The following is a 10,215-nucleotide window of genomic DNA, read 5'->3' as shown; positions in this document are numbered from 1 at the left end:
ACATACACAGACACAAAGAAATACGTTATCCAACTTTTGTTGTTTGATAATGATCCAAAAAGACTATTTCCATATTAAAAGATTTTGTACTTGGAAATGATGTCTTTCAGTAAATTGTTATTAAGTATAACATAATCATATCAAAAACAGTTTTAATATTTGGCATATGTTTTATAAATATATATCAAAGCAGTTTTAAAATTTCTTTATACCTTTATGTCACGACTGCAAATAGAGATGAACAAATAAATTTCTGATTCAATGACGTTTCCAGTATTGTGTGTACATGCTGGTTCCATTACACTGTGTGAAGTCATTGTGCCGGTTCAAAAGAACACTGGGCTGGAACCTGAGAAGACTTCTTTATTCCAGGCTTCAGGTATTATCACTAAAATCTTCAGAGGTACCATTGAAATTCTGAATGATGTGCAGCTGATAAATCTGGTGACAACCACACTGCGGAATGTACTAAGCATCTTCCCCTTCTCCTTTGGGCTGACCATCCAACAGGTGTTTGACACAGGCAGCATTTACAACCCGGAAGTGCATGACATTACAGAGCAGACTCTGCACTCTTGCTTCCTAGAAGCTGTCTGAAATGCTGCCAGTGTTTGTCTACAGACTGGTTACCTGACTGTTGCTTCAGTGCCACACTCTCTCAGCAATACATACAAGCGCGTCCTGGCTTTGTCTGTGGAGACTGAGTATATCCCACTTGCTGAAATGCTCGAGGTCTTCAGGACTGATCCAATTGCACTTTGTGCCTGCTACGCTATGGCTGCTGCCACAACTGCTGCTCCTCCTGGTGCTGCAGCCCAAGCCAAGGCTGAAACCAAGGAAGACAGAGGAATCAGTTGACGATATGGGATTTGGTCTCTGACCAATCCTCTCAGTGCAACCAACTCAGCGAGCTTAATTTGAGAAACTTGGAAATAAAGGGTTCTCTTTTAAAAATCTAATGACATAACAATTCCCTTGTCAGTGTTTTAGATACTAAGAAAAACATTTTTGTTATAATTTGATATATGTGCAACATTTAATGCCTATTATTTAACTGTTATTTATTGACTGCATTTCAAATGAGTTGTGACATTTTTCCATAATTTTACTAATAATGTTTCAAATGCATTATAGAAAAAACAATTTTATTTAACCCATAGGACAATAGAAAATTCCAATTATTATTGCCAAGGTGATAATTGAAAATGATATTAACAAATATATTTGACAAATAGGTAAAATTAATTTAGTAACTTAATGCATTTTTAAAGTCCAAGTTACTAGAAAGGTAAAATGATGCAGTCCTGTGCTCGAGAGTCACAGGAGATAACAGAGGGAAGCAGGCTTAGAAAAGAGTTACTCCAAGCTGTAACCAGCTAGTGTGTGCGGAGTATGGGAGTTTCAGTTCTACCATACAGAATTCCCCCTAAACAGACAACCTTCCAATTCATGTTCCTTCTATTAAAGACTTTTATAAGCAATAATTAACAATGTTTTTATTTTAGTATAGTGTTACACATCTCCAATCTCAGTACTTGAGAGCTAAGACACGAAGACATTGAGTTTAAGGTTAATTTGATCTATACAGTGAGCTCTTTTGTCTGGAAAAAAATCTACCAACCTTGTAGACAGTTTCTACCAACCAGGATACTTTTCTTTAAGCCATTAGTAAAAAAATTACAGTATAAGGTGGTCATACTCTCAACATTGCCCCAGCTTTGGGCTTGAATCTTCAGGTCTGAAATAATATCAGTCTTGTTGTTGTCCAGACAATATGGTCTCTCAATATGACTAAACTTAATCCAACACTCCTGAGAGCCAAAACATAGCTATGAATATTTCATGTGTAAGTTTCTTCTGAGGGCCTAACATAAATTCCCTTCGGTTTCTATATAAGATTAAAAAACCTCCACTGTGGTTGTCTTTAATATTTCATTTCTATATTGTAGAAAAAATAGAAGTTCACTAAAAAATAAAAGAAAATAAGCACTGAAAATACTTTCTTTTTTATTTTCTTTCTTTCTTTTTTTCTTTCTTTCTCTCTTTCTTTCTTCTTTTTGTGTGTGGTGTATATGTGTATCCACATGTACATGTTGATGCAGGTGTAAGCTCCAGGGATTTTCATGTCTTTCTCCTTAGCAATGACTGGGATTACGTGAGTGTGTGTGTGTGTGTGTGTGTGTGTGTGTGTGTGTGTGTGTGTGTGTCTGTGATTAAACCCAGATTTTTATATGGGTGATAGGGATTTGAACTCAGGTCCTAATGCTTTCATAAAAAATACTTCACCAACAAAGCCATCTCCCTAGCCTCTCATTTATCCTTTTCTTCAAAAACACAAAGTTCACTCTGATTATTAATTAACTAAAAGACATAATTTATTTTTGTAAAATTTCTGGATCTTGTCTTTCACGTCTTCTTACTCAACTTAAAACTTTATGGTATATTTTTAATTTTTCTTAGTACACTTAACAATAGCCTCCTAAAGGCAAACCCACACCCTTATTTTGATACAAAAGTCAGTTTTTGCCATCAGTACAACAATCATGGCCTCTAAGCATTATTATATCATCTCTTGGTATATGATTTGAGATTTACTTTCACATATTGGGTCGTTCCTGAAAAGTAATTCTTTAAGATTATTTTTTTATGAATTATATGCTTCAGTGTCTTGCATCAGATGCCCATTTTCCTCTTACTTTATATCAGTAGATTCTTGTTTTTTGATCTGTCAAGCACTACAGTAAGTACATAACTTACTGTAGTTTGGCCAACACTACACTAGAAACCATCTAGCCCCAAGAGCTATTTCTTACCATGTCAACTCCCCTACATTTTATCTCCTTCTCCTCTACCTCCTTCTTCTCTTATTACTCCTTCTTTTATTAATAAGTGCATGCTAAGCAAGCATGCTACCACTGACCTATCGACCTATAGCCCCAGCTTCACTTTATGCCAACTTCTTTACTGCCTTCCTGGATGTTGGTTTCTTTGTTTGTATCAATGCTATAGCTTTTTTTTCCTGGATGGTCAACCATATCTTGCTTCTAATATTTTATTGTTATCTATTCACTTTGTTGTTTTATAAGACAGTGCTTTGCTGCATGGCCCAGGTTAACCTGAACTCAAAGTAATCAGCATCCTAATTCAGCCTCCTAAACTCTAGGATTAGAGACATCTACCACCGTGCCCAGATTTGCTCCTTTGATTTGATGGAATGCATTCTTTAGCAATTTTTGTCAGGTAAAAAAGAGGTAGAAAGTATTGGATGAAAAACTTCAGTACTTGATCTCCACCCTTGGCAGAAAGTTTTTGTCTTGGACCTTGCAATAGCATGAACAGACAATTGAGGATTGTGCTCATTTCTCCACTGTGTGGAAACTTTGTCTGCTGTCACATACTTCTTTATACAGGTAAGTTTTGTTTAATACCTTTCTTTCCTTGGAGTTTATAAGAGTGTTAGAACAGGGAAGGCTTCTGTTTGGATAGTTTTTACCATTTACAAGATGATTTTTGTCTATGTGAGAGTAATTTGAAATGTTAGAAACCACAGAGGTGCTGGTTAGTCAACAAAAGAATGGACTGGGTATTAGGACTATCTTGTACCTCACTGGTACAAATTGGCATAATTATGCTCTAATTGTATTTTGTGAGAAAAGTTTCATTTTAATAGGAAGTGATGTGTAGGAGGAGCTAAGGTAGAAGGAGTACTGAGAGGAAGAAAAGGAGTAAGAAGAGGAGAAGAAGAAGGAGAGGAAAAGCTAGGTGATGAAAGAGAGAAAGAGGGGGGAGACAGGGAGGCAGATGTTCATGTATCTCCACCAGTCAAAGATAGTTTTTATATCTAGGTTGGGTAGTGGGTTACACCTCTGATTGAACAATACCAACCTTATAAAGCCTATGATTAACATTTTTTTAAAAAAATGTATAAATGCAAAAAGGAAAAGGGGGCATGGGATAGGGGTTTTCTAAGGGGGGGAATTGGGAAAGGGGATACCATCTGAAGTGTAAATAAAATATCTAATAAATAATATATAAAAAAAGAAATGTTAGAAACCAAAGTATGATACTTTTTCTCTTCCTATGTTGGATTCACACTATCATAGAGAATCAGAGTCATATGAAAGGAGAGAAAGCTCATGTTTCTGCAGTTTGACCCTCAGCAGACCATCCTGTGGGTTGTTGGAAGGTATCCTGGAGAGCACTGGCTCCCCACTCCCACATATATACAGATTGGCAGGTAACCATACAGTGGAAACTGTCTATGCTAATCTTTGAAAAGTCATAGTTAGTAGAATCTAAAAAGCTGTCTTGTTTCTTTGTTCAGAAACTACTCAATCTGGAATATAATCTTTCTGTGGATTTCCATTACTTGAGGCAGTAATTTCATCTTTTAGTAGAAAGCTTTCAAATAATGTTATGTCCTTGGAGGACAGGGAGAAAAGGAAAGAAAATCCACATCCCAGTGAGTAGGTAAAAAAGTATTAGAAAATTAATATGACATAACTTTTAGAAAAGGCATAGAATTATGTGCAAAGCTACATTTTTTTTCTAAATAATTTGATGTATCTTTTTGGAGAGTTTATAAAAGACTGAGGAAAGAATATCTCTGTTTTTCAGTGATTTTAAGCTCTTTGATTCTAGTTATCTGAGATTTTAGTAGATAATTATGGGCTCTGGATTCTCTACTATAGGCAGAATCCTGCTTGCCTAGAAAGCTTGGACAGGATAAAATTACAGGCCAGAAGACAATGGAAGTTATTGAAGGCCATTTGCCCCTATTTCTAAATGAGAAAATGCTTGTTAGTGTTAAAAAAGTCTCCAGGGCTTTTTTTTTTATTGTAATCATGAGTCTCAGCCAGAGTCATTGGTTATCATTCTCTGAGCACATCTCTACTGAAGGTTAGACAGAGTTCCATGGTGTATATAAGTAGGTACCCATGCATCCAGAAGACTAACCCAGACAGTTGCAGGACCTCCATAGATCCTTTGACACTGGGCTGACAGCCATAGCACTCTCAAACGCAGACTGGACATTGTTTCCAAATGAAGTCATATGTACAGCTGTCCTGTCATACAGAATTGAAAATCGTCCTCTGTACCTTTCCACCTGCACATCACCACTGACAGCCCAAATCAAGCTTTCAAATTTCCAACTGTACCTTTGCTATCTATTCTCTAAAGGAAGATTCCAAGGATCTTTTAAAAAGACATATGCCATGACTATCTACCAATGCATTTTTTCCTATTGATTTCAGAATTGAACCAATAATCTTTAGTAGAACTTACATGGGTCTACATGATATGATTATTGCCTATTGTGGTGGTTTAAGTAAGACACATCCCCATAGTCTCAGATTTGAACACCTGGTAACTCTGTTGGGAAGGTTTAGCAGGTACAATTTTGTCTTCAGAGACCTGCCATCTTGACAGAGTCACTGTGGCTACACAGCTGTTGGGATGAAGGTGACAGAGCACAGGGAGCTTTTACCAACCACATTGATGCACCATTAACCAGCAGTTTAGGTACCTCAGAGTACAGGTGCTCCACTAGGAGATACAAGGCACAGAGAAATCTGGATAAGGAAGTACAAAGTAACCCAACAATACGTACCTCAAAGGAGTGCTGTTGGCTTCATGATCCAGTACCCCTGTGTATCAGAACCTTCTGAATTGGACATGTTAGCAGAAGGCAGAAGTGATCAACATGGTTCTTTGAGGTTCAGAAGATATTTTGCTTAGTTATTTTGTTTATATAAAAGCTGAAAACAGAAAATACATTGGCTATTTTATTTTGTTTTCAAATACTTTTATTCTTCAACAATTTATTTTGACTGTTTCACCCCACCCATCGAGCTCTCCACAGATCCACCACTTTCTGATTTTGTATCCTTTCTTTAAAAAACCAATCTAGACAAATTTGACAGTAGATTTTTTTAAGCCATAACTTTACCATTTTATGTTTCTATGATTTAGGATTTTTTTTATAGTTTAGTTTTGATTGGAAACTGAATTACTTAATTTTCTCTGAACAACTTGCATTTTCAGTTTCTTCCTTCAACTTTTCCCCTGAAGTTCAGAAGACACAGAACATCTGAATTGAAAGAATCACTCATTTCCCCCTTCAAAGCAGAGAATCAGTTCGGAAACAAACAACAAATCAAACCTTACACAACTGATCCTGAGTTTAGTTACAATGAGTTTCTCAGCAGGTATAGGACTGGAGGACTTAGCTAATAATACTTGGCCATTAGTTTTGTATCTGTTCCTAAGTAATGTTAAAGTGGTGGGTCTTCATTTCATGTAAACTTTCACAAGCAGCAGACAATCAGGCAGTTTTAAAACACATTACTCTGAAAGTATAGGGACACAAGGTTGATCAGTGGGATAAACACTGACCAGAAGACACCAAGCATGTCAGTCATAAATCCATCCTCATTACCATAAAGCATCATTTCATCCAAAGAAACTGTCTAAACAAACTAGATGGCTACTGAAAATCTATTAGCAACACCACCTGGGCTTCCTAACATGCAGTTTTGCCCTTATTTAGTATTGAAACTCATAGAGTGACAGGCCTATACTGTAGGGACACATCTTGTATCATGTTAAAGGTTATCAGTGAGCTCACATCCACATTCCTATTATTTTAGAATATTTATTCAATTTCAAAATGTTTATTTTCCTAAATTTAAACATATTTAATATGCACAGGCAATTAAATCCTTTAATATCATTTTCTAATGGGCTGACTGTAATGAGTTTATTCTGTAGGAAAACAAATGGAAACATTACAACCAGTTCATTTCTGTTTATATGGCCTATAAGAAAGATTTATTTGAGGTAAAGAGAAATTGCCTTCAGAGAATTGGTGAATGAGTTTCATTTTCTTATAATATCAGAAAGATAATAGTAATAGTTACATGAGAAGGCCTTTTATTGGGATAAGAGAATTCATAAATTTTTCCAATTGGGTCTCTTTTTTTCTTCATGAATGACAAAGATCTGTGGAATGCTATTGTTACTGTCATAGTATGTTTACTATATACCTAAATTTCTTTTCATCCTAACATCAGAATTTGAATTGACACCACAAACTGTCAATTATCCTGAGCACCAATTTATCTGGTCTACAAAAGGTATTTATTCTAAAACACCATGTATTTCATCATAGAATTCTCATAGAACAAAACCTTTACATCTTAAAAATAAGAGACCAGAAGTTGTTAGCTTATTCTATATGTGGACATTTGAGTTAAATTGATGTGAAGCTTATTTCTTTCCTTAGTTTTTCTTTCCTTCCTCCCTTGCTTTCTTTTCCCTTCCTCCCTCTCTCCCTCTTCTTTCTTCCTCCCTCCCTTTCTTGGTTTAAATAGATGATCTCTTAATCCTCCTGTCTCCATCTGCCAAGAGATGGGATTACACCCAATCCAAGATTTCTTACTGGTTGCTTTAGTTTCTAAAAATATGATTCATCTCTGCATTTTGCCTGTCTGATTTGTTGCATTGTGGTACTAAAGAATGAACCCGCAAATTTACATGTGGTAGTGAAGTACTCTAACAGTGAGCCACACCCATTCTTTAACTCTGCATTTTTAAGAAGTCAGCACATTGAATAAAAGCCTTTATATCTTAACAGGAATGCCACAATAATTTTTCCCAATAAATGAATGAATTTAATAATTTTTCCCAATGAATTCCATCTTCAGGTTTATTCATTTGAATCAGTTGATAAATTAGTTTATATTTTAAAAAAATCTGTGTTTGGCTGCTAAGCCTAAGATTCTAAGATTTAAACTTTTTAACCATGATTTCATTGTTTTAAACAAATCTGTGGTCAAGACATATATTACATTTGTTTTTCTGTTGATGTTGCTTTGGTTTGTAAATTAATTAAAAATCAATGCAACAGAGAGTATCCTACCCGATCCCTGTCTCCATACCACACCATTTGCCACTGAGACTCACCTTCTGGACTCCAGGGTTCTAAGATAAAATTTGATTTGTATTTTAGGCCTAGTTTAGAGAAAGCAAAATTTCCAATAATTGTGGAAAATATTAATTAAAGATTTTCTAGACCTAGTAATATATTGGAATGGATCTTCCCTGTTAAATGGAAGATTGTAATAGTTCCAAGAAGAAAATTTAATCCATGTTTTTTTCCCTAAACTTAATTTGCAAAACAACCTATCTCTTGAGTGGTTCTTAACAGTATTGAGAATCTTCACAGAGCACACAGAAGATTCTAGAGGAAAGGTGGGGTGAGCAAAACTGAAAGTGCTGACACGCAAATCACACCACTCCTTAAGCTCTAACTCATGCTTTTCAAAGATTCTTACAACATCCCGCTCTTTCTATCTTCTGAACAAAAACAGCTATTACTTCTTTTTTAAAACAGAGACTCTCCTCACTGTCTTAGGCCTGGTCAACCACAAGCTCATTGTCAAGGGAATATGTAAGGTTTTTTTGTTTGTTTGTTATCCTGGTTGGAATTGAATTTGATGAATATTATCGCAACGAAAGTGACAGTTATACCTCGGCAGTTAGGATTTTGGCTGTCCTTATGGTGCAGAAGCTCATGATCATACATGAGTAGCAGGAAGAGGTCCTGTATTGAAACACTTCTATTAATATCGTCTTTGGAGAGGAGCAGAGGCATTCCTTTGACTTCATGATTCCATTTTTCCTTGGAGGCAAACACCAGTGCAAGTTTAAATCACATCAGTGCTCTTGAGAAGGTCTCAGAGCCGCCCAAGTGCATGTTTCTTGGCCACCTATATCTGTCCAGGAAAATGCCCTGGAGTGACCAGGCTTCATTACGGCCTTGGCAAAACACCAGCATGCACCAGCTGCATGGGGGACTGCTCAGCCCCTGCCCGGTGAAGAGGGATAGAACTCGTCAGTCTTCCTCTATGGGTTTTCATTAACTCTCTTCTAATCTATAGCATTAATTCTTGGACTTCTGGGAAAAGAGAGTTGTCTAATCCGAAAATCTTAAAGACAAACATCTTCTTTTCAAATCTACTTCTGGAATCTGTGGCCTTTGAAAGTAACATTCCCAGCAGATTTAACATATCCACTATTTGCACAGGACAAGCCCGTGGTGCAACTTGCCATCTATTTACCTGTTATCCGAATGCACCAAATTAGCTAGCTGGACCAGCATGGGGGTGGGGGTGGGGTGGGGGTTGGGAATCTGTTACTTCAGTTAGATTTACAGGGACTCCTTGTAAACAGGGTGCAAAAAAAGTGTGTTGGATTTTTTTAACCTTTTGTGACACACACAGAGCTGTGAAATCAGTGAATTAAATAGTTCCAGTCCCCTGGGCACACATGAGCAATGGCATAAAAGAGGCAGCACCCATTAGAACATTACTGTTACGGAGCAGATGGACAGCTTCAGGTTCAGTCCTTTGTCCTTACTTCAGAATGGGGCCAGACTGGGAAACGACTGTAAATTTTCTCAAAAGAGATGAATAGGAAAGCTGTTAACTTTTTTTCTTATTAAAAAAAAAAAAAAAAAAAAAAAAACCTGGAAAAAGTCCAAATTACACATTTTGCAGCTCCGGCTGCAGTTCTTCAGCGTTGCTGCAAAACATCTGTAGGTGGCTAAGCACTCCCCACCTCCTTTCCCAAAATGGAATAGCTCATTCCCGGCATGCTGTCCAATGACTGCAAAGACATATGTTTACCAAACCAGTCCACGACCATATGTGTGCCGCAGTTTCTCCACAGCGTACTGCACGTGAGTCGATTGGCTTAACTCACACGATGCAGAATGGAGATGCAAGCAGGATCGGAGATTGAGAAGGAAGGAAAATGTGGGAGCGATAAAAAAAACGAGGAGAAAGGGGAAGAGAAATATTTTTTGTTATATCTTTCAAGCATGTTCCCTTTGCAGTAAATGTTGACGAGAAATTTTCCAGTCATATCGTAGTAGTTTTCCTACAATGAAGAAAATCCAAGTATAAATTACATGAGCTACGTCTCTGAGATGATTGGATTTCTAGTCATCTTGAAGCTTATTCATATGATACATGACAAGTTTGAGTTCAAATGTTAATTTCAGATTTAGGGAGTTTAGCACATTTTGAAAAATGTCAATGTAGAACCTCAAATGCAACATAGTCTTACTAGAGTCAAGAATAATTCTATCCATCAAAAGGAAAAAAATCATAACTTTTTATATAGTTCTTAGATCTGTTTAAATAGTTGCAA

General features: G+C 36.6%; 1 pseudogene; it reads left to right on the top strand.

Annotated features, from left to right (window-relative positions):
* The first annotated feature begins 261 nt into the window (after window positions 1–261).
* LOC143440239 (large ribosomal subunit protein uL10 pseudogene) lies at window positions 262–880 on the top strand (annotated as a pseudogene).
* The last annotated feature ends 9,335 nt before the right edge of the window (window positions 881–10,215 follow it).

Source organism: Arvicanthis niloticus, chromosome 29 (genome assembly GCF_011762505.2).
Source record: "Arvicanthis niloticus isolate mArvNil1 chromosome 29, mArvNil1.pat.X, whole genome shotgun sequence".
Taxonomy (NCBI): domain Eukaryota; kingdom Metazoa; phylum Chordata; class Mammalia; order Rodentia; family Muridae; genus Arvicanthis; species Arvicanthis niloticus.
Note: the sequence above shows the minus strand (reverse complement) of the source record. Positions and strands in the feature narration are given on the sequence as shown.